Source organism: Pagrus major, chromosome 23 (assembly GCF_040436345.1).
Source record: "Pagrus major chromosome 23, Pma_NU_1.0".
In the NCBI taxonomy this organism is placed as follows: domain Eukaryota; kingdom Metazoa; phylum Chordata; class Actinopteri; order Spariformes; family Sparidae; genus Pagrus; species Pagrus major.
The window spans coordinates 18,290,932-18,315,757 of record NC_133237.1 but is presented as its reverse complement, the minus strand read 5'-3'; the positions used below and the strand labels follow the sequence as shown (position 1 = coordinate 18,315,757).

The 24,826-nt window shown below is 40.9% G+C and overlaps 1 long non-coding RNA gene across 1 annotated transcript in view; it reads right to left on the bottom strand.

Moving 5' to 3' along the window:
* Positions 1–24,826, bottom strand: part of LOC141019681 (uncharacterized) — a 43,878-nt gene that overhangs the window by 4,641 nt on the left and 14,411 nt on the right. Inside the window, exon 2 of the long non-coding RNA XR_012180788.1 lies at positions 20,808–20,943. This is a non-coding gene — a long non-coding RNA (uncharacterized lncRNA). The remainder of the gene's footprint in view (positions 1–20,807; positions 20,944–24,826) is intronic.

The window sequence follows — 24,826 nt, the reverse complement described above, 5'->3', positions numbered from 1 at the left end:
CTCTACAATCACCACAGTTTCAAGGTGAGCACCCAAGATAAGTGTCACCAATTCAGTATCAGACCAAATGTGAAATATGGTCACAATCTCCCCTTTTGTTCATGAGTAATGACACTGAATAATGGTCAGAACATTATGATGTAACACTGTAGCTGACCTTTTTCCTTTTGAAAATAAAATGTCATCAATTCATCATTTCATCTTTGTAGACATCTTAGTGAAACTTAGTCATAATTAGGATAGGAATTATTGAGTGACAACCAAAAACGTTTTTGTGGGTTCACTGATCACCAAAGTCTAATCACTTCATCCTTGAGTGGACATTTGCAGGGCTGGGTATTGTTAAAAAAAAATCAGATACCAGTACCAATACAGATTCCTGTACTTCGGTAATTGTTCCTTTCAATACCAATTTTATGAAATCCGTTTTGACAAAAGATTACATTACACATGGCGAGCCCCATCTCTGGGTGTGAGCTGGCATTTTTCCTCGATACAGCCAATCAAAATGAAAAATGATTCACTGATTATCAAACTTTTTAGCAATTAATTTCCTGTTTCCTGAAAAACGAGTAAAAATGCAAGTAAAATACAGATATTACAGTTTGATTTGATTTGTTATGGTAGCACACATTATCTTTCATAAAAATAATATAAAAACAATTAATTGTAACACAATTTCTTTGACAACAGATGAAGTTTCCTCGCGGCGAGAGTCTCAGTAACAGCTGTTTTGGCTGAACTGAACCACAAGCAGTCACAACAAAATCATGTCGGAAACACATTTGTATGATTGTGTGAGTGACTGAGTGTCTTCTTTTTGTATGATGCGAGTCTGTGAGTAAGTAGAGAGGGAGGGAAGGAGGATGGGCCACCTCCATCCCACATCCTCACCCCACGCCTGTTTCCAGAGAGGGGAGCCAGATGAGGAGAGTGAGACCCGGAGCCCATTTATATTCATTACAGAGAGACAGTCTGCTCTCACTCTGCCAGTCCAGCCTCCATCTCTCTCCATCTCTCTGTCACACACCTCAACACGCCAGGGAGGAGAGTCTGACAAACCAACAGACAGATAGATTCAACTTCCTCTGTATAAACAAGAGCTAAGCGAGGTGATGCCGCATCTGCCTCCCCGATCAGCACAAGAGCTGCTGGAGGCCGCCAGCTGCCCAGTGACTGACCAGCCACACTACAAGCAGTAACTGCATCGTGAGTCAATACATGATCCTCAGCACATAGTGTAATAATGCTTGTGCTGTGATTATTTACTCCATCTGTAAATTTTACATGGCGGTAGGCTATATTTCTGCACATATGTTACCTCCATCTGCAAGTCTGATAATGCGAACAGCTTACAATGCATATTTACACTCGAGGAGACATTTCTGTTCATTTGTTTTTCCATCTGTCCTTGTGACAATCTGAATAGCTGGTGATCGGCATGTCGCCTGCACAAACAGCCCAAACTGCAAGACAATGGGTATTCGACGCACTGTGCTGGAAAACTGTGACTTTTATTTTTTCCTTTATCACTTTGCTTATTTGAAATCAAAACCACTTAGCATCCCTTTCTTTTGGGAACAATTATACATTTGTTTTATAATTTGGTGGCACATGCAGGAAACAAACTTGAAAAATAAAGTTTTGTTCAGGCAGTTGAAATAATTTGAGTATTTTTTCAGTGGTGTAATTTTTCAATGGAAATTAAATTTTCAAAACTGAAGTTTTGCAGCATTGGCATTGACAGTTAATTCTTCCAAAAGACAAATATCATAGAACAATACAGCCCAGATTTTGGTCGTAACAATATTAAGTTCAAACCAACTTTTAAGAATGGTCTTTTTCCCATCTGTTGTAGCAGCAAGATTTATTCTTTTCACTGCATATGTTAATATAATATTTGGGTTATGACCAAAAAGCCAGTAAATTGGGCAGAGTGGAAAATGTTTGTCAAGGAAATATATCAATGTCTCAGCATCATGTACCCAAAGATCTTTCACAATTGTACAATCCCAAAACATACGCATAAACAACCCTCTTTCAGAATGGGGACACTTGTCACATAGATCGTCATCACTAAGCTTTGGTCTGAATCTTCACTCTGGTGTAAAGTAGGTTCTTTGTACAAACTTAAATGAATCAGATGATGAGCAGGATTCCTAGAAGAGGAAAAAAAATCATTATTCCATGTCTTATGCCGCTTACTGCCCCTCATCTTAATGATTATACATCAGTTTTATCTCATGTGATTTAAAGTTGAAGTGTAAGAAAAGCTGAATTTTACTAAACGTCTACAGCAGCAGCTGTGAGGCTGCAATGCAAATTACACACCAGGAAACAAAACTCTTGCTAGAACTGGGTGAACTAAAAATGGAATGGAAATTTGCTATTCTTAGTTTTTTGCCAATAGTGAGACAAAAATGTCTAGCCTGAATCATGGTGTGAAAGAAAAGCCCAGTTTATACCATCAGAATCAAAGGTCTATGAATAGACAAGGCAAAGCCTTTTGTAATGTAGAGCTGTGTAGAGTACATAAACCAATCTGGGATATTTGGGCTCATCTTGTCAGATTCAGCAAGATACTATCAGACTTTGTTCAACTTTCATTTCAGTGAAACATGTGAAACATTTTACATTGAGCATGTTAGCACATATTATGTTCAATATGTGTCTTGTATTTGTTATTTGTTTTGTTATCTTACGTATAATTTACAATGATAAACTTTCACCGTAAACAAAAAGTATGACAAAATATGTTTGTCAACGACCTTTTTTTTCCATGACTAAGACGAGACGACGATGACCAACAACCAGCGTCATTAAACATAACTGTGACTATATCAACATGAAATATTGTTGGCAAAAAAAGACTTCAATGTAGTTAAAAAGATAAAAACTTTACCAAAATCCTCTCTGATCTCCAGTGACACTATCAAATAATTGCAAAGTCCAAAAACACAACTTTTGTAAGTGACTGCACACGGTCCTCCCTCCGAGGTAACAATACGCTTAAAAAAAATCAGATTACGAATTTTTTGACAGGTATTGCGTTTGAGATGTGAGTCACAATGTTGGTAGGAAAGGTTATTTTTGTGTTTCATTTTCACTGGGGAAAAAAATTATGATGATGTGAATTGTCCAGGGATCTGTACCTAACAAGCATGTTCTCTTATGTCCGGAAAATATGATTCATAGGCCGGGGCATCTCTGTAGCACCAATTCAATTCTTGCTCCTGAGAAAATGCAGGCACAGTTTGGGCCTGAATTGTTAGAATAAATTATGTTTTTATATATACAACTTTAATTCTAAAGGCACATAACTTTACAGCACCTTTTCACTGTAATGATGCTCACACAATATAACTGCTGCTGGTGATGATGACAAGCCCTTTTTATGCGGTTATATCAATGGATTTTTTTATGAAATAGTTAAGTTTATCCCAAAAATGCTTCAGTATGGCCATATGGCAGAGACTTCAGGCGAGCAAGCCTGCTGTGAAATAGGAGGTGAAGAATGACAGAGTAAAGAGATGGAAAGCCTTCTGGAATTCATTACAGCTATTGCTGAGACTCTCAAAAAGATAAAGTAAATTTATTATAAAAGGAAAAAAACAAAAACACATTCTACATGCGAGCACACAAGAACTTACAAACACACACACACACACGTGTCTCCATCTAAATTCCCTTTAACTTGCAAAATGAAAGGGAAACATCAAATACAGAGAGCCACCCACCAGCCTTTCCCTTCAGGCCCCGCTCCCTGCTGGGAGGGGAGGGAAACAGGCGGCACGGTGCTGAGACACCACCATCAGGTGGACAGAGGGTGGAGCTGTGTGATTTGGCTGCCGCAGAAAAGCCTGATATCACAGCAGGGGTCCTGGAGTGTTTAGAGGGTCACCTTGTGCGACAATAGGCAGCGAGAGAAACAGTGAGGTACAGAGACGGGCTGCAGAGTTTAGAGGGACAGACTACAAAGATTGAAAACATGCCAAAAAGCTGAGGCTAAGTGACAGAGTGTTGCAGCTTTGAGCGTATGCATGACGCATTTCTGAACGTAAATCAAACGCCCACATGCTAGCTCAATTTCCACAGCTTAGAGTCAACCGTGTGCTTTTTTAACAACCCCCACTGCCCTCGTCCCTCCAGCCCGGGTGAGAAATCTGACAGAGGGTTAATGAAGCCTGTTCATTATAAGGTCAGATTCCATTAAAAGTGGACGGCTGCTCCGATGAAAGCTTACGGGGAGCATGTGCAGATGCATCTGGGGGATCAGCAAGATTGATCAAGTGAAGTAGCTGACTCCCATTTCGAAAAATCATGCACAGCTGGCTGGAGGTGCATATCCTGTCAAATAAGCACACGCACAGGGATCAGATGACAGAAATGATTCCAACTCTCTGTATATGTGATTCAGGAGTTTTGGCAGCAGACTAGAAGACGGTCATAAAAGTAGCCAAAGTGTCTCTGACATTAACAGCAAGGAAATCTTGTCTATACGAGAAGCAGTCGCAGTTAAGCAAAGTAGGCAGAGGGAAGGAGAATCTCCTCTCAGGTGTGAGCAAAAGGCTCATGTGCGAACAAGGCTGGATGTGGAGCATGTATGAAAACATGTCTGCTGTAAAACAGTGTGTCCATCTTGCCCGAGGCACTGCTGATAGGCCTGACACTCACTCAGAGAGAGAAAAAGAGGGTGAAAACAGGGATAAGAGAAAAACGGGAACAGTGGGCACACATGCATGACAGGGCTGAGCGCGAACTCTGCGGCGTGTTGGGGAGACACTGGAGTGTGTCGGATTCCAGGGCCGTGGGAGGTGTGATGGATTAAGAGGCGCCGGCAAAGACAGAGGCCCTCCCTGAACCGTGGAGCAAACCCCAGCGAAACAACATCACCATCCCTCTCTATATCACTGATGGCCTCCTCACTCTATCTCTTTTTCTTTGTCTCCTCATTTCCCCCTTTTTTAAACCTTAACTCCCCATTTTCTCTGCCGCTATTAAACCCAGCGAAGATTGCCATAAAATCAAGCTACCATGCCAGTGCCACGCTTCTTCCTTACTCACATTTCTTACTTTAGAGGATGTAAAATGGAGAAAAGTGCTAATTCATGCAGCCAAGATAACAAAAAATACCATAAGAAGTCTCATATCTAAGTAAAGTGAGATAGCTTAGCGCAGATTAATAAACACATCACAGAATTAAGTACCACTATTATGACTGGTAATATTAATTAACTTCATTGTAGTGCCACCTTTAGAGATACGCCGTCATTGCATTTATGTTTGGGACTACATTTCTAAGAGATAACTTCACAGTGTTGCTGGTACTCTGAGACTAACAGTTCTCAAAAGCTAAAATACATACAGTAAAGGGTATTAAGCTGACTAGTGAAGCAAGAAACAATCATGTCTTTAATGCACAGGGGCAAACAGTTAATAACAAAAAGGTGTCTACTCTATATGTTCTGTCAAACCTTTACTCTCATCATGGCTACATCATCATCCATCATTTATTATATCATTATGGCTAAAAGCTGTCTTAATGCTCAGCCTAACAACAAATGACAAAGAAGAAAGTATTTTGTCAGCATTTGGCCTCTGCCATCATCCTTTCTTCTTTCTCCCCATCTCTCCATCCTTTCTGATCTTCCCCAAATCTCTGCTTTGCTCTGGTTTTTGCAGAGCTGACCAGCTGCTGTGTGACTCACTGTTTCGCTATAAAAGGTCCAATCCTAAATCCAAACACAAACAAAGGAGCGGCTCCTCCACAACACTCACCCACACATTTCAAACCGACTTTTCGAGTCATTCACTTTAACTACAGTCAAAATGTTGAGCACTTGGTCTCTGTAAAAATTCCCACATTTTGCAACAAAGCTGCAAACTGTGAAAGAATGTCTGATAAGTAAGTTCATGGTCTGGTGTACTTCATTACACACACAAATACCTTTAGCACAATGACTTTCAGTCAGGGTAAATCACATTACACATGCAAATCAATCTATCTGCATACTCTTCACCCAATATTTAGCACAGTCAGCTAGAAACACCCGATGTTACATATTCAATAAGACGGATGAGGAAGAAAGATAAAGGGCGCATTTGATCCTGCTGCTGCTGTGCCGTATAGTGGTAACAGTTTTGCATGTTGTTTACATACAAGACTCCATGTGTGCATAAACATACTGCCATCCTGTGATATATCCAGAAGCCCACACATCTACAGTCTGTGCTCTTGCAAGTTGTTTACACACTAGTCCAATGTGATCAATTAGCCCTCTATACTCACAGTACAACAAAACATACATACACTTCTACACAAGCACACCCAGAACACAAACCCACTGTGAGATTTGAGAAACTAAAAATTATATAATCAGAGACAGACATCAAACCACAGTCGCCCCATGTTGCCACGATAACAACAGAAAAGTGCTTTTCCAAATGACAAAACGATACTGGCTGCAGTCCACAGCTCTCTGTCTCACTCTGTGACTTCTTCTCCAAAACCAACTGAAACACAGCTGAGTATATCTAAGTAACATCCAAATAAAAATATCATTTTGACAATCAACTTCTTCTAATTTTAAATGACGTATTTTTGTAGGCTAACCCGGACATGAGCATCGCATCACCCTGGTGCCCTCAGCAAGAAAAAGGGCAATGGGATTTCTCAATAGGATTTTGGATTATTGTTTATGAAACCTGCAAGTTTTGTTCAGCCAGATAATCTTCAATAATGAACGCCCCTAAAACCTAAATGCAATTGTTAGAAGTGAAAATCTAACATGAGGCTATAAACAAACCAAGCATCTTACTACATAAAACCATACACACTTCACTATAAATGATGATGGCATGATGACTTAGCCATTTATTAGTAACCGCCTTTTTAAAGACATGTAAACGCTTTAAAATCTACATGTGGGGTATTTACTGACATATTTTATGCCGTAGAACAAAACATAAGAATCTGTTAAGCTTCGAGACAAGGAGTCGGAAGTGCAAAAGTACTAACTTATGTCTAGGTCTTAGGAGTCATTCCCACGGCACTTTATGCCAACACTTTGCCTTGGCCCTCTAGCTCCCTTTAGCTCTGTGTGCGTCACACTTGTGGGAGAGGTTTGCCATTAGACCTTTCCACCAGAATGCCATTCAAACAAATGGTCGTGAACATTTTTGTTTTGAATGATTAGGGACCAAATCTACTTGGTTATCTTTAGGCAAAGGGTCAAAATATTAAGTCACAGTGACTTAAGGTTTCGCACAGGACACGAACAGAACGCTCCTCAGTTAAAGTCCTGTGTTTGTCCCATCCATCCACCCTGACCTCCTCCCTACACAAACTTTGTTGCCCTTTATACTACATCATCTTACTCGGATGACTGGAGCAGTTGCTCTGAGCATCTAATATCGTCACAGATGGGTTTACGCTGTAGTTATTTAAATTCCTGGTGCATCTTATACAGTCGCTTAAGGGTACCTTGTGCATGTATGTGAGATGCAGAAGGGCGTCACAGAATGTCAGTATTTGACAATCTGGGAATGAGACTGGGCTATAACAATATCCTCCTTTGTTTGAACTGAGCGGATAGATAACAATATTTGTGCAACAACAAGGTAAGGCTTTTTTCACCTTTATCCACACTCCTGAGTTTGCTCTTACGTATTACCATGCTGTTCATTGTCTGCCCTGCAGAGGCTCTCCGCATGAAGTTTCATTCTCATGAAGCGAGCCAAGCTTGAAGCAAAAGGGAAGAGTGAATGGAGGGCGAGGGAGTTGTTTTGTTACCGCACTCAGTGCAATGATGCAACTTATAATTAAAATGCAAATAGAACGACAGGGAGTCTCTCTTCACCTTGTTTTCACTTTACTCCAACATTCTCAGGGGAGGCCCATCTCTGGCGGGATCAATGCATCCAAGCCCGTAAATCAATTTTCATATGAAGAGCTGAAATCAATTTGAGATTTAGGCTATACAAAATTTGTACAAGCGACTGCTTAGGAGAGAGAAAACTTGAGATGCATGGACAGACACATCCAGCCTGTGGCTATAAAACATGTCTCTACTTTGCTATGATGATGTGCGATGTGTCTTTAAAAGCTCACATCCCTAAACTGAAGGCTAAAAGCAATTATTTCAGCAACAAGAAAACACAGGCCTGTCTGACACATCCGCCATTGGCCTGTCTCTGTTTTGACTATAGCTTATCACAATAGGTGGCTCAAACATCCCCTAAGCTTCAATCTCAACAAACAACAAAGACAAACGCTGTGGAATGAATCAGTTGGGGGAGTTTTATTTCAAAAGTGTGCCTGACAGAGAAACAGGGGGAAGTGAAGAGGAGGCCTTTTTTAGTGGTTGTCCTTCAGCGTGACTTTGTCATGTAACACATTTCCAGCTCAATTATCTGCATCCAGTGGATTTCAAACACATTTAGCAAGGACCAGAGAGCTTGGTAATTAGCAGGAGCCCTGGCTCATAAGGGGGCCAAAAACAAAGCTTGTCTTTAGCTCTATCTTTATCCCCTCTGCTTGTCTAATCTCTTCTGAGCCTTCTCTTTTCACAGTGTTGGACATCATGTATGCACTCAGTCAATACCTTCATATGCCAACAGGTTGTCAGCTTTTATAAACCAAACATGAAGCGAAACGCAATACTTGATCCATATAGGCTTTGAAAATAAGTGAACCTGACACTGTTAATGATGATATTGTGTGCACATATTTCTCTTTTTTTTAATTACTGAGCAAAAGATGTCAAGAGGAAAATTGTTTCTTACATCTCAAATAATGTTCAAACACAGAAATATAATATATATACTCGCTGAATGTTTTGTTCAGAGTAGAATAAAGGGTCCTAGGAGCATGTTTGAGGATGTAACAAGATACAGAAAGGGAAAGCAAAATGTAGCCTCCTAATGCTCCACTGTGTACACCTAATGAATCTTTGATGAGACCAACAACCTGTGCTATTCATACGGGAGATTCATAAACCACCAATTACTACAGTGCATTAATAAATTCAGCCTAATATTTTTCTGCTGTCTCAAAGTATGTCATGACGTGATTAAACTTTTGTCCTTGTGTTGTTTTCCATTTTTTAATACACTTTAAAGTCATGTCTGCTTACTCTGGCACAGAAATGTTGTCTATGGTTAAATTGCTTTCAGTCCATCCCCAGATACAAATAAAGGCTCATTTAAGCAAGGCACAATTTCATCTTCTCTTCAACCTCGCCCCATCATGATAGTGATTTGTCCAGAATTGCTCACTATTTGCTATCAAGTCAGTTTAAGTCAACCATTTTATTGAGAGTTTGAAGTCTATGTGTAACATTGATGTACCAAAAGCTCCCTTTGTGGAGCACAAAACATAGAATTCAATGATTTTCAAAATAATGATGCATCATTCATGTCTTAAATCTCATAATAGACTTTTGAGTGTTTCACGTGTTTAATATGTAGAGAATAGTTGCTGGGTAAATAAAGGAGGAATTATAGCAGAGTGAGGTTTTACTCCCTTTTTTCTTCATTTTCTTCTCACCATTCCCTCCCTTCTTTCCAACAATTATAATGATGAACTGTGCCGGGAGCAGTACAAGTCAGTGAATTTGTGAGGTGTCGTCTTAAACAGAGGTAAAGTGAGTCAAAGAGGAGTAGTGTGGGAAAACTTGGTGTGGATCTTCATTAAAATCCACTGTTTTTGGAGGGAAAAAAGCAAAGAAACGGGTAAAAATAAAAAAAAAGGATTTTCTAAATGTATTCTACAATATCGGCGTGAGGACAGACAGCAAGATGTCTGTAGGAAGCTCTTCACTATCCTGTTTGAAGAGACCATCAATGAAACCAATATCAATGAAAAGTAAACATCTTGTCGATGTGTCCCTGCTGTCGGTCTTTCCAATAGCATAAGGTACTTCAAACCCAAGTGGATCCACACACACAGACTGAAGAGGAGCCAATTAAGATCAACTGTTCACTTGTCGTCATACTGTCATATTGCCGTGCTGAAATATGGGGATCATGAGCAATGCTAATGCCATTGGGGTGGAGAGGCGTGGTCAAATCTGGCATTTTTCCACACAACAGCCCCGCCCCACCTCAGGGGACAATATTCCTGCTTCTTACCAGATGTCACATCTAATCTCTCTCTCACTGGAGAAAGCTTACATTTCAGACCATTCAGCAGTAACTGAAGAGGCAGGGAGCCGATGTACAGGGTCATCATATGCGGTGGTTCCTGGGTCATCCTTTGTTGAGACTGTTCCAAGAAAAATATGACAGAATCAGTCGTTTCAGCAGTTGTACCAAAACAACATTATGTTTACATTCAAGGTCCAACTGTACAGCCTCTCGTAGCTGGAGAAATTATTATTGTCGACATCAGGTGTAAAGGAGAAGTAAAGTGACTCTAGGCCGTGTATGGGAGGAGGTCAGGATGGATGGGTGGGTTCAGAACGGATGTTGACAACTGTCAAGGTTTCTTTTAACCATTTTCGTGATGTTCCCTAACCTTAATTAAAGCACTTTGATAACCAGAAACACAATCCCATCACATCCCATAACCTAGCCAAGTCGTTTTGTGCCTAAACCTAACCAAACTTTAAAGAGAAAGTTTATCTCTAGAACTGATTCTGTAACGATCGCTGCAAATTGCGAGCCGGCCTCGGAGGTCCACACCGGAGTGCAAATCTGAACAACTCAACGGGTTAATATGGGCAGTGTTTTGGTGCTCTTTGGTGCATTTCCGAAACTCAGAAATGCAGTAAGATGTAAAATAATTGTGTTTCCATCAGCTCTACTGAGGTGAATAAATTGGCTTCCTGCACATCAACACCAGAGGTGTAAGTCCTGTGAGGCTGTATTTCATAACATCCAGAGATGGAAACAAAGACAAGTGATAATATGATTCCCTGTCTAATGCTTTTACAACTACAGATACTTTATAGTTAACTTAGTGATTGTATTCATATATCTCGTTAGGTATCACATAAGTTCTCAACGAAGAATATGTTTTATTACAGGGAGTTTTCATTCCTATTCAGCCTCTCTCATTTACTACAGATACAGTATTCAGATACATTCAATTATACAGTATGGAAACCCAGGCAGAGTATCACAAACCATTGAGAAGATTCAGAGACAGGTGCAGTCGGTGCACTCTGTCTTATTGCTTTGCTGTTGCTCTTTTCAGTGAAAGGAAGGGAGAGGAAAGGTAGCCGCGCTAATAAGTTCAGTTCTATCCATCGGTTGCACTCGGTACGACAAGGGTTACTCCTTTGTGTGCCCCGACGTCACTCTGCCTCCCAATTACCACATTTACACACACACACACACACACACATGCACATGCACATGCACACATTCATTTATATTCAGGGAGAATTTTAAATGCTCTCCATTAAATTCATAAAAGATGGATCGTGTTTAAAAACCAAAAGTGATCTCCTCACCTTTTGTACATTTTTATCTATACATTAAAGAGCAAATACATTACCCAGTGAGGGCTGAAAATGAGCCATCTCACACTGAAAAGTGTCAAACCAGAGCCTTGATAATGAATAAGAAATGCCAGTAATGCTAAGTAGAGAAAAATATTGCTGGTCAGTCAGATGAGGCGTTCAGAGTACGACTATGAAATGGAATCATCAGCAGAAATCTCACAACGATTTCCATCACAAATAAGTCAAACGAAGACGCATGAGCCTGTATTTTCTCACATTATTCACTAATTGTGCATAAAAAGTAGAAGTATATCCACTCTGTGTGGCGCACAGTATGTTAATGTGGTATATTTTTCATGTTATAGCTATATATAACTTCCTTTATAGGATATACATGACATTGAAATGCGAAAATCATGCAAGTTTCAATATTTAGATATAATTTTCATTTGACATTTTCAATATTCGCTCCCTGAAGAACCCTAGTTGAGATAGTGGTGGGTGTTGAGTGCCTGCAGTCGCACGTCTCTGTTTGGCTGCCGGCACTGAAATGTCAACCTCAATCCTTGCAGTACTGAAGTGGAAAAAGCCCGCAAAGTTGCAGCCACAAGCTGACACCAGACAACTGTGAATGTTTCATATCATCTGCGTTAATCAGCCCGCCGTCTGATTTGAGATCAGCTCATTACCTGCACACAGGGGCTCGCAGAAAAGCCAGCATGGAGGAATCAAACCTGAACTCCCACAACACTATTAAGATAACACCCACAAAATAACTGCTGGTATTGGCAAAGGTGACAAAACCCTGTATGTCATCCTCTAAATCCAAGCTTTCCTAATTCATGTTAAGGTTACGCGTGTTCCCCTCAATATTCTCTGCAGCGCTGAGCCTTTTGGAGGGTCATCAGATGGTGCTTGGTGCTGTAGTCGGTTCTGAAAGCAGGAAATGCCAGACAGATAAAGCTGCTCGACCAACACAAACACACACACACACACACACACACACACACAGTGACATTTCAGATCTCTGCAGTGAATCTGGGACCGTAACCAACAGTTATGCTCCGAATCCAAGCCTTCCTAATTCATCTCCCTCTGTCACTATCTCTGAGAGCACTCCTGCCACTGCCGAGACCTAAAACCATCTTCTCTGCCTATTTTGCCATTCGAAATTACTCTCGTTAACTATTCCACCACATTCCTTCTTTTGTCAAAATGGCCCAAACAAATGCACCACATCAGGCTGCCTCTGGTGGAGACCCCCTCTGAGATTATCACTCTCTAATGAAGTCATTTGAGTCAAGCAGACACACTCCCATCTCTGAACGGCCAATCAAAAGCACCAGAGAGGCATTCTCTGCGCCGCCAGATGCCAAGATGGTGATGGACGGCGAGATGGAGGCAGATAAACAGACACAGAAACAAGACAAGTGAAAAAACACAACAGTGGGGGGCCAAACAGCATTTATCTTTTAACCATGTCGAATACATAAATACATCAATTGCACATAAAGACAATAGAAGCCTCTAATAAGGTAAGAGTGGGGAAAGAATGGAGGGATGAAGGCAGGCAAGCAAACAAAAAAAAGGTGAAGGAGCCTGCCTTGTTCTTACACTGATGTATCTCAACACAAACACAAATACAATGTCCACAGAATGTGACCAATGAGAAAACGAGTAAAGAAAACAACCAGGAATGTTCTGACAGACAGAAACTGAGAAAGCAAAGGAAACAAGGAAGACAGATGTCACAACAAATCAGATTTCGAGTCCCTCTAACTTTGAATAAGCAAGATAGACTTGTCTTGAAGAAAAGCAACTGAAGTCACTGAAAGAGGAGTTTTCTTCAGAGCCAATCAAGGAATTTCCGAGTATTTCTATGTTGACTGGTTTTAAAGTTGTTTCCAACAATTTCAGAACAACCTCTTGCTGTTGTTGATGTTCACTCACCAGCAAGAGGAGCTTCAGAGCTGCACCTTCCATTACAATCTAAAGAAATATAAAGACATCCTGGCGCTGTCATTTGTTGCTACTATATCTACAGTAGAACGGTTTTAGAAGCATTATGAAGAGGTAAGTGTGAAAAGAAGAAAAACAGACAGTGAGTGAAGGATGGATGAACAACAAGAGACTTCAACTGTAGGGAGATGACATCAGCCCTTATAATGTACCTTACTGCTTCTGTAATAAAAAGTAATAATGAAATAACTGTTGACATGTTTCACATCCTTTAATGTCATGTCTTAAGTCTTTGCACCAAATTATGTTGTGACATTCACAATAACACAATAATTGTTCTCCTTACTTTCAAGGATGCAGCTGCCGCAGAAAAAAAGAACAAAATGATATGATAAAGTGAATCTTCTACATTCAAGTGGACGTAATTTGTAGTCATCTGTTTTAAGCGAACTCACTGAAACAATGTAGTGATTAGTAATTAATCAGATACTAAAACAGCAGAACGTCTAAATCTGCATCGAGCATTATAGTTAAAGATAAGTGAGCTCTGCTGGTGGAGACTGAACATATGGTGGAATTTCAATGAAATGGATAATATTATGCATCCCTTACAGTAGGTACAAATGCGTGACCTTTCACTGATGAACCGAGAGTTTGGCTCAGCATTTCAACTTGATCAGCACAAAAGCAAACAATCAGACAAGGCAAACTGAGCAAACTAATTTGTATCAAAGTATGCCATTGGATAAGCAGTGATGGTCCACACAGCGTCCTTGAGTGACCACAATTTACTGCTCTACTGGCAGCTAACAGTGGCGTCTGCAGCGTCATGAGAAAAACAAGAAAACGCAAAGGCAGACTCCAACTAAACAAGAAACACAGAAAAATAAAAGGCAGGAGGCGAGCCGGAAAGAAAGCAAACAAGTAAGAAAGAAAGAAAGACATGAAATAAAGATACAGCAGAAAGAAAGCCAGACTCAGTCAAGAGTCAAGATATGTGTGGCCCATCAAAAGGAACCCTACCGGAGGAAAAATAGAAATAAAACACAATCATTAACCAGCTCTGCCACACTTAACAAGGCGCTCAGAGAGACGAGGGAGGAGGAATAAGTGGAGGGAGCCGCAGGGTTGCCGTGGAACTGAAATTAGAACCTGGGATAACAAGAAAAATGAGAACGTGTGGGACGACTCAGGTGAGATGGAGGGAAAAATATTCATAGAGAAGACAGCAGAGTTGCCTTCACTCTTGTGATCGCTGTTTATAAGACAATGTGATAAATAAAACACCCGAAAGTGTTTTCTTTTTAAATCTTAAAAGGAGATGACAGCATGTACATGAAGAAACCATAAATGTGCTCTCATTACGTGTGACATCATTGAAATAAAATAAGACACACACTTGCCTACTGCAGCAAGAATATTGGAGCCGCATGAAAATTGCAGCCAAGATTAGATATTTACAGACACAGCGTTCAAAATTATTCAACTTGCACTTTCAGTTATTAATTAAGTCAATTTTAATTGTATAGTCTCTGATCACAGAAAGTCTCAGAGGGTTCCTCAGCGCCCACACCATAAATATAAATGAAAACGACTCCATCCAACCTCAGACCCTCACAAAAAATGAGGAAAAACTCCCACAAAATTTTTTCACAGTAAGAAACTTTTGACAGAGCCACTTCTAAGTAAACAACTGACATGATTTACAGACCATTATCTTTACAACACTGATACATTTTATAGCACCCATCTCACCACAGCTGACGGTAATGAATTTAGCAGTGAGCAATTATCATGCACCTTTCTCGGTAGCCTTGGATGTTGCCAAGAGACAGATAATGCCAAATGGAGGCTGGCAGTTTGTAAGGTCTGAACGTTAAGACCTAAAATGTCAATATTGGTCCCAAGGGAAGAAATAATTAAGGCATAAAGATCTAAAAGGCTTGTCACATATGGCTGGCCAGCTGTCACATCTGTCCGTTCATATTCATGCCAGTAACAACTAGGCCTATACTTACGCAGCAAAGACTGTAATAGCTGAGCATTAAATGTCAGCTGACTGAGCTACAAGTAAAGGCTCGCACAAGAAGGCACAGCGAATGAGGAGAAGCCTGGCATTTAAAACAATACACAAGCTCCACTTCTCATCTCAGACGTTCACTCCCGAGTGGGTTGTCTCAAAAAGATCTATTCCCTGCGGTTCTACTTCACACATCCCTGGTGTTCAGTGTTATGGAAGGCAACACTGCAGAACCAACAGAAGAGCACAGTGTTTAAGAGGAAAGTATTAAACTCTGCAGAATTCCTGCAGGATGCCTGATAGACGACTTTCCCCTTTTAGGGCAACAGGGTGTTGCAGTGACAATCCGTCAACAGGAGGACATTAAGGTGCAACCCGTCAGCAAACATCCACCCTGCTTATGTGTCAGTGAGCAGGGCACTGAACCACTTCCCTCCTCCACGACAACTGTGAAAAATAACATTGTGGGTGCCCTGGTACCTCACCTGGTAGAGTGCACGCACCATGTACTCAGGCTCAGACCTTACCGCAGCGTACCAGCTTCGATTACAGCCTGGGCCCTTTGCTGCATCTCCTCTGTGCCTCACCCATGGCAAAGGCACAGGCTTTTGTTTTTCTCATTACATCATAACAATGTTATGTGTTGTATGCTGAAGTAAACAGGTATGTAACGCTGTAATCATCCCCTCTCACTGAAGTGACATAGTGCAGAAACAAGTGATGGGGGGCGAAGTGGCTGAGACATTGACACGTTCACCCTATTACAAGACACTGTACCATCAAAATGAATTTTTTGAAACTGTTATTTTAAGGCAAAAACATTTACATAATGTTGCTTTCAGCTGCAGAAGTAAAGTAGCCTACTCTTTGACATTTCAGATAGACATTCACTCCGGATACAGCGGCATCTTCCTACTCAGTTTGACCCCATTTTGGCAGTAAGACAACAGCAAGCTCATCTTGCAACTCTGTCAATCTTAACCACAGAGGTTTCACTTATGGTCCATTAATACATTTCTGTTTGACTGGCATACAATCCAGATTGCAAAAAAAAAACAGAATGCATTAATTTGCAAACAAACTGTGCTCACTGACAACAGTGTTCATACAAAGTTTATATTATTATTACAAAATTTATATTATTTCACAAATACCCAATCATGACACTAACAACTGTGAACCTGTTTACCTGTGGAATGATCATTCCACAACTGTCTCAGTCTTATGTTGCCCTTGTCCCAACTTGTTTGTAACAGCTTGCTGGCATCAGATTCAATTCAGTATATGTCAAAAAAGATTGTTAAATTATCACATGCTGTCTGAGTCCCAACTAGGGTTGGACCGATGGATGATGCCACCTTCCATTGCCGATGGCTGACAGCCATCGACTACTAATCCCTGACCATCGTAACATCGTGATTTAAAAGGCTCCCCACTGGAGAGAACAATGAACTGGTGTGTCCCCTTAGAGTTGCCGTAGGGCAAGAGTTGTTGTTGTTTGTGATATGTGGGGAGAGGAAATGAAAAGAAGCGTGTTGCTGCTCAGTGCACTAACATTACGTCTCCATGTCCCATTTATTATTCTCTTATTAAACCAGCTCAGTTAGGTGAACCCAAGACACTCGGTTAAATAAGTGGCAGCAGAGTTTCTTTTCCCGCAGGCTGCTGTTTCTCTCAGTCATGCCGTTTTTATACACAGTTTTCTTAGCTTAGCTTCCTTGGCTAGTCAACCAATGTAGTTTTACGTATATGACGTTGAACAAAGCTAAGTTACGGACATGTGGTGCAGAGACGAGGACGCTTTTAAACCTGGCACAGGGATGTATGTCAGTGGTAACGGGAGATAGTTTCCTCTGCAGGGTGAGACAGTTGGATATTCATGTCAGAGCAGCGGTGGGAAGCAGCGGCGGCTACATTGGTGAGCTAATACACAACTGCTGCCTTACAACACTGAGGGGACACGCTGCCTCAAATTCATAAACAACGATGTCATCATCCATCACAATGTTTCACTGTAGACACCATCATATGCCAATTCGCCCAATTCGGTGTTAAATACAATGTTTATTCAATCATTTATCAATAACTTTCGCGCTTGTCATGTGACCCACTGATTCCAAATCAATACTAAATTATACTACTACACTGGACAAACATAACAGGAAATGAATAAATTTAAACAGCTTCATGTGACCCACCTATTGGTATCTGTTCAGTGGTCGTATTGAAAAACTAATTTATTTTAATTCTTTTCTTAACTTTTTCAATCCTTCACTTTTCCATCAGGCTCTGAGCCATTTTGCTCTAGCAAGAAATAGAGCCAGGAGAGTGAAATGTGCACAGAAAAATTGCACAATCCGTTACAGAGTTGTTGTTTTTTATGTTGATTCCTGTGCCAAAATAAACACAACCATAACCGCATCATTTTAGTTGCATAAACCGGCCCAGACAGTTGCCAAAGTGTAAACCTTAATATAATTTGTTTTTGGGAAGGTACTGACAAGGAAACCATTTTGTCCTGTAGGCATGAGGACTTGCTGGTTGTGCATCTAACCATGCAGGGCCCTCGCTGAAGAAAAAGAACATTTCTCTGCAGGGATAATGAAGGTATCACTTTAATGGCCTTTGCAAACCATAGTCAGCTTGTTTTGGTCCAAATCAAGGGACAAGTAGTTGCTCTTTTGCATTTGTGCCTTGGTGTCTTTTATGATAACCACACACAATTTTCAATTCAGCCGTAATCTATCAACAAAAGCCATGCGGGAGGCAAATTAGTCAAAACAAATCCAATTGCGGTCCGTATCACTTCAGCTCAGCTTTGTGCACTTGCAGTCTTTGCTCTTTGTTTGAACAGAGCTTTAATGCTTCTTGTCTTCTCTTATGCAGAGTTTAGAAATGTATTGAAAAAGCATTTCACCGCATCTTGAGAGCAAGTTTGCCCTTGGCTCATTTTGTTTTGCTTGGCTTTTCAAGCATGAGTAAGTACAAGCTATCGGATGACAACATCAGTCCCCTTATAGCCATAAAACTGCATTTCAGGGTCACTTCCTGTAGATGAAGGTCTAACTCCTAGCAAACTGCCTTGCTGTTCACTGAAGTCCACATTTTCTGATCTCTCTGTGCCAGTATTATTTGAGTTTAAGAGCTATCCCTCTCACCTGTCTAGAGGAAAGGAACTAAAAGGGTTTAAATACACTTCTTCACAACTGAATGGTGCAAATGCACCCTGGCTTAGACTACAACTGGGCAGATCTAGTGAGGTGGGTGTATCTGAGCTTCTCTTGGATCCTGGCTGTGTCCTTAGGATTTAAATGTGTTAGGATGTGGCTGTGTGTGGCAGACATCTGGCAGTAGTGACTGACAGGTCAGGTGAGCGGCGTGGTCTGCTCAGGCGTGCAGATCCAGCTCCTCTGACTGATCTGAAGTGGCTTCAATTAACTGGAGCAGCCAAGTGTGAGGGAGGGGACTGGGGGGGACGGGCCCCAGACAAGCCTCCTGACAGATTTCGGAGGTGGGGGGGTGTAAGATGAGTGGGGCCCTTTGACAGGTCTTCGAATGCCCCACCAACTCCAACCTTTCTCCATCTCCTCTTAGCTAATTACTAAGTATCCATATGGAGACACTTGTCACTGTGATCACAGCAAATTGGCTGTAACTGCAGGGTCAGCAAGGACTGTCTTTCCTTCGCGTATACAGACATACGCACGGAAGACACACATCTAGTCTTGCATGAAAACAAAACAGTAGTTTTCATCATTTTCAATAATACTGAAACTATTTGAGTTTCCTGAGAGAACAGAAATTAAGTCAGAGACAAGAAATCCAATATCACAGGCACTGTCTCACATACATCTGCAAAACCACATTCATGTCGATTCTGCATGATGCTCTGTCTGTATGATAATATAGGAGGGAGGTGATTAAAATAACCCAGCATTTCTCTACAAATCCTACACAGAGATTTAATTTCCATGGATATATGCAGCAACGCTGATGTTAGAAGACGTTGCCAAGTGAGATGCGAGTTTCACTTTGAATATATGAAGGTAAATCACACTCCAAACATGTGGGAACATGGAGAATAGATTTGAACTGTGTCCTGGAATTTGTCATGTCTTTACATTTACCCTTTAAACAGAAAATAGAGATTTTCAGTTCGTTAAACTTTTTATGAAACAGGAGACAAACCTGTACACACCAGCAGGCCAGTATGTCACATCAATAATGCATTATTATCCTCTCAGCACACACAAAACTGTGCGTCTTATGGCCTCTAACAGAATACAGTGTGCTATTTTACGCTGTCTTTTCATCTGGGTTTTGCTCTTGCTTTTTGCCGTCTTGCTGTTCTTGCTAGTTCTACATTACCTAATTAACATGGAAAAGTTTTTGGGGGGAGGTGTGAAACACACAGGCCCTCATAATTTCCCCTGAAGGATATATTTTATTGTTCTTTTTTGGCCTCTCGTGTTAGCACATCCTCCACCCTACCTCATTTCCCCTTCTAAACCCTTATCCCCTTCCTCTTTCCTCACTCTCCAGTCTTTTATTATAAACAGGGTGCAATTTCCACTTTTAAATGACAGCTGAATACTACCTGAAACTTCTTACCCAGCTGCCATTTATATGATCAAGTGTCTACTGCATCACCTGTTCTCTTGCTACTTGGTATTCCTTCACTGGTAGCCTTCAGATCTTCCGTCACCTTCATTCTTTTTGAAGGTTTGTGTTTTCTATTCAAACCATATAGCTTATTTCTCATTCTGGACCATCAATTTCCTTTTACCTACTATTTGGTTCAACGCTAGCCACCTGAGAATAGATGTATGCGTCTCAAAAAGCAAAACAAAATGTAGTTTGCTTGAGAGAAACTACTGAACTGCAACTTAGTGACTTATTATTTTCCCTGACGTGTCTGCACCCACAGAACAAGAAAGCCGACTATCAAAGACAACGTTAATGCCATGTAGAATTCAAAACAACACAGCATGTAAACCTAATGCAATGCTGGTCTATACTGTGTGCCTGGGCTGACAAATCAGTGCAGAACACATGGCACCAGGGAATATTTATGTAATGCACTAGTTGCACATTAGTTGAAGACTTAAAGCACTTTATGTATGGGATTGCTGGTATCAGTTTAAGGCCTTCTGTTTTGGTTCAAAAGTGACATTTCCCGGACCTACAGACAGCATTTAATTTAAGTCAAATGTGCTAATGTTTGCCACTAAAATTTAAAAGATGTATAATTGGCTGAAAGTGTCTCTAACACCCCCTATTTCAGCCCACCGTCTCTACAGTATACTTGCCATTTCCAAATATTGGTACAGACCAACACCCCTGCTTCCCTCCCCCAGATCCTCACCCCATTTGGTACTCACCTAGATCAAAGTCCCTCGCACATCTGTTCCGCTTGCTGCTGCCATGACTCGCCAGCTGGACTCTGTCCGTCAGGTCTCTCTGTCTGTAGGTGTGTCAGTACTGCATATCTGTCCAAAGCCTGAGCTTCTTGGCAAGCTGCAAGCGCAAACAGCGGAAAGAATCAACAAGACTGTAGTTGTGAGAGCAAGCGTGGGTGTGAGCCAGTGCCTTATCATATTCTTGCAAGAGACTCCTTGTCAAGTTGACTGTTTGTGTGCGCATCTGTTATGTAGGAGACTTGAATGCAGAACATTTTTTGAGATGCAGTGTGTGTGTTTGCGCGTGTGTCCGTGTGACAAGATATTACAAAGACACATGTTTTACAGAGACTGTGGTGAGGTTTACACAGCGAGGCGGAACAAAGTGGGACAGGGACTCCTTACGTAATTACACCCAGCATTAAAACACTAATCCAAACACAAACTGTATCTGGACTGTATCCAAACAGCAAATTAAGCCACAGGTGTAGACTGAGCTATGAAGGAATTCAATCTCATTTCTACAAATCAAAAGATGGTGCTTATAGCAGTAAGACTTAATTCAGGCTTAATTCTCTTTTTAATACTTTGTGGGTTATATTTACACCGACCCATAAATATGGATATAACTCAGATGTATACGCTGCATGTTAATTTGATGAATAAAGGGCCCACAGAGACCCCAATAACAGTGAAACCATCTGACAGTACAGACCCACAGTGGCACTCAACTCCAGCGTAGAGGTATGCTCTGGCAGTCTCATTAAAATCCTCCAAGTCTAATTCTCTCTCAAATACCACCTCTACCTAAATAAACATGACCGAGGACGCTTACTCATACTCCTCATGCCTGCCAACCACAGATGAACAGGATTTCACAGAGCCGGCTGGTCGTGTTTAGCCAATCATTATCCTAGAGAAGGTGTGCGGACTGTAACAAAACGTCTAAACAGCCACAGTGACGCTCTTTGGGCTCATAACAGAGCCAATGCATAAAGATCCCTGACATTTAAGACATTTAAACTGGAAGAAGCTGGCTGATTTGAGTCAATTTTCTTTTATAACCAGCTCATAAAGCTGCATTTTAAAACAGGCACGATTTACTTGAAACTACAGGAAAGTCAGTCACAAGTTGCCTCAGAGGATACATAAATTCTATCACCAACTAAAACACTAACTTACATTAGGCCAAGAAATACTACACATTATATATACTGTACACAAAAACACAATAGGCTACTTACAATACATTTGAGCTCTTTGTATTCACAACCAGTATCCAAACTGCCTGTGGGCTTTTACCTCCGAGAGAGAGGAGATGATCTACATGAATGAAAGAAATATCTTAAGATCCACATGTTTACACATACATACCCAGGAAATGTCAATCAGATGCAAAAGACAGACATTGAACCCTGAAATAAATGTCAAAAAGGCAGCCCTGCTCTGTGATGTGTGCATGGGCCCAGCACCTTCTGATCAATAGCTCACCTGAAACGAATACGTGATCACTGTCACTGTCTAAGCAGAGATGCAAACTTGACAACAAAACAGACGCAAACCAGATCAATAGGCTCCGTTTAAAACAACCCAGTCTGATAAAAAAGTGCGTCTGATTTTTTTTTGTTGTACAGAATGCAGTATGTAGCTTATTATACTTTAAATACAGAGAAAACTGGATAATTTGAGATGACAGCAGCCTCACCGCTGCTCTGCATTAATATCTGGCAACCTACTAGTTTTAACTTATGGCTACCTCTATTTGTTGCAGTAAGACATCAATGGAGCTAAGAAAGGATGACTGGTTGCGCTGTGTAATAAAATGTCAATAAAAACTGTCAGGAGCTCTTGGAAACAAGGAAAGAAACATTTTAAAAAGGGCTTTACTACAGGGGCCAAAAGCCAACATGTTTCCGTCACAAGGTCTTCATCAGGGCTCCAAATGACAAACAACACGATGTGGCCTCACCTGTAGAGTAACAAAAGCCAAACAGAGGCAAAACAGGTGAATATATATAATATTATACCACAAAAGGCTGCGAAAAAAACGCAAAGCCTATAACGAAAAAATTACAGAGCACGTCATGTTGTTACTACACAGCTGAGGCCACGTGTTGTTTGTTGTCTGGCGCACCGATGAAGACCCTGTGGCGATGATTAGCCTTTTCTAATGATTTAGCCACTATTATAAAAGGCTTCTTAATTTAAAGTTTTGATTTAATTTCCGTCCTCATATGATATCCTTTCTTATATTTGAATTGCCTTGGGTTTTTTGTTGAGGGTAGTGGTGAAACAATTAGTCTATTGATCAGTCAAGCAACAGAAAATTAATTGCCAACCATAATTATAATCAATTAATTGTTTATTGATTTATCAACCAAAGATCCAAAACTTTTCTCTGTTATACATTATTCTAAAAATGTGTTTTGAGCTGTTAGTCTGAGAATCTGCGATGGTCATTTGTTACTTTTCATCCTTTCTTTCACATTTTTTAGAATCAACTGACCTCCTTTTAAGGCAGACTCTCTCAGCAGTCGCCAGCAGTAACCCTTCAGGCCTGTGGGGCTTTTGACTTTCATCTTATTGTTTTAATTTTAGGGCCAACAACTTTACTTGGCTCACTCTCCTAACATCATTTTCAGCTGTAGAAGGCAGTTGTTTAAGTGAAAAAAGCTCTAAAACCAACTGCAAGCTACCTTCCCAACAACATATGTCATGTCGACAAAGTTCACTCATAGAAGGTGAAATATTGGAATATTTAGCTGGTATATTTAGCCTGTAAGGAGAGATATTGCTCTCAGGGGATGATGGAGACTAAATCAAAGCTAAAAGGATTGAGATTTGGACTTAAAATCTCTGGGAGGACAGAAGCTCAACTCCAGTTAATACTAATGTTGCTAACACATTCTTCGTATCAGCTTAAAAGATGATGATAAGTCTACATTGTCTTCAAAGCTTGTTTCTTGGATAGATATTCGTGGATAAATATCTTTGTTATCGTGACACACCGATTAGCACAGGAGCAACATAATCCTCAACTTTAACATTGTCTACTTCCTTCGTCGTGGCCCCAGTTTTGGAACTAAAAATGATCATTATTTTGCAGTCTATACTCTGTGTCCAATAGTCACACAGGTCAGAAGTGTGATACTGGGTTGTGACCACAGGAAATGAGGTATAACCTGTAGCTTGTAACAACCCCATCAACAGTTTGGATAAGCAGGATGAGATCGGCCTTGATGCCCTTCCTGTCAACTCTGTCCTGTGTCGTTTGCCCTCCCATGACTCTGGCAGTCTCAAGTGGTCAGTTAAGACAAGGACGGATGACAATAGACAATCCAGCAAGTCATGCCACCAAGGCCTGACTGGTTGACCTCAGCAATGTCTGAGCATCATAAGACAGCACGGCCTGTCTGGAAATAAAAGAAAAGGAGGATGGAGCTGCCAGACAGGGAGGTGGGAAACAAAAATATGAGAACAGGGAAAATAGAAAGCAGAAAAATGAAGAGCCGACAAGACACAGAGGGGGAAGAGGCAGGATGAAAGATAGGTCGATGTACAACATGCTGATGAAATAGAGCAAGAAAGACAGGGAGAAAGGAGTGGAACAGCAGCTCAAACAATAGTCAAGGAACAGGAAGGAGAAAAGGAGACACACTAAAGGGATAGAAGACAAATTAAGCAGAGGGCAGAAAGGGACACGGAGAGATGGGGGTAGCCCGAAGAAGAAAAAAAAGGTGTCAGAATCAATTCTTCTCTCAAAAGAGGGGAGAATTAAGAGGGAAGAAGAAAGGCTTGCTCCTCTCCGTCTCACCGCTCCTAAAACCTGCACAGACTTAAAAAGACCAATATGTAGAAAGGAACAAAACGCCAGGGGGGTTACATCAAGCGCTTCACTACATTCAAAAGAGCCACAGAGGAAGAATAACTGACACAATTAAGAGCATAACTGTCATCACAGCCAATCAACCCAGCGCCGCCCACACACGGGGACTGAGCAA